Source organism: Glossina fuscipes, unplaced genomic scaffold (assembly GCF_014805625.2).
Source record: "Glossina fuscipes isolate IAEA_lab_2018 unplaced genomic scaffold, Yale_Gfus_2 1, whole genome shotgun sequence".
Taxonomy (NCBI): domain Eukaryota; kingdom Metazoa; phylum Arthropoda; class Insecta; order Diptera; family Glossinidae; genus Glossina; species Glossina fuscipes.
In genome coordinates this window covers 53949-55107 of record NW_023998415.1, presented here as the reverse complement: position 1 = coordinate 55107, position 1159 = coordinate 53949, and positions in this window count along the sequence as shown.

The window sequence follows — 1159 nt, the reverse complement described above, 5'->3', positions numbered from 1 at the left end:
AGTTTACTCGCAAAATAACAGAAAATTTGTGCTTTACAAAATGAATAGAGACGTAAACGATTAAGGACGTTATAATTGGACAAGGCCAGCAATAAGACAAACTACAGCACTTCGCCTACGATAATTCTACATATATTTTTGTGGTAATGTAAGTAAAAATTAGATTTTGTTCCCATCTAAAGGCATATTTTTCAAAAAGGAGCGCTTTATGAAAGACGGTCGTCGAAAATACTTCGATTCAACCTTTTGTCAATAGCGCTCGTGGGAATCAAAAGCCGTCAGTATATCAAATTTCGTCCAAATATCTTAAAAACTGAAACCTGTAGGATGAACGCAAAAATCCTGGATAGCCATCACACAGATATGCGAATAGACTCAATTCAGCAAATGAGTCTGAATCGATTGGTATTAGAAATGAAAATCCTTTTGAATTTTGCACACATTCGCATAAACTTAATATACCCTTTCTTACAAGCAGTGCAGCGTATAAACAGGAGCAAAAGTAGTTTATATATACAGCTTTGAATGGTAACTTTCCATCTTAAATTAGATAAATCAAATTTGAGGCAAAGTAGTAGAACTACCAAAGATAGACAAGTTTCAAAAAAAAAATGTCTTCAGTTACTGTGAAGATGCCTGAAAATTAAATGTGTTTTATTTGGAAAGTTAAAAACAGAGCAGAGCCTTTAGCAGGAGCTCTAAGTAGTATTCAGTATTTAGGATTTGTTAATATCTCATACTTACCTCGCCGTTTTGCTTTATTACCCTTTTTTTCCCTCTCTCTATCCATATTTTTCTTTCTCTACCCCTTCTCTTTACATTTATCTTTTGCAATTCAGTTATTCACACTCGTATATTGAATGTTTGCGGTTTTTGGCAATTCGTTTGGCTTGCACTTTAGAAAAAATTCAATGCCGCGGTAATCGCAACGATGGCCTCTAGTGATCTATTCACAGAGAACGCGTACAGCGAATCTCATTAATATTGGGTTTTTGCGTTCGACAAATAGTAAATGCTTGTTAAAGCTAGTCAGTCGATTGTCCAAACGTAAAACTTTATTTTGCTGCTTTATACAACTAGGGAATACATATAAAAATTTGAAAAGAAAACAAACAAAACTAATGTTTTGTAGACAAGAAAATTAAATAGCTTCAATAAC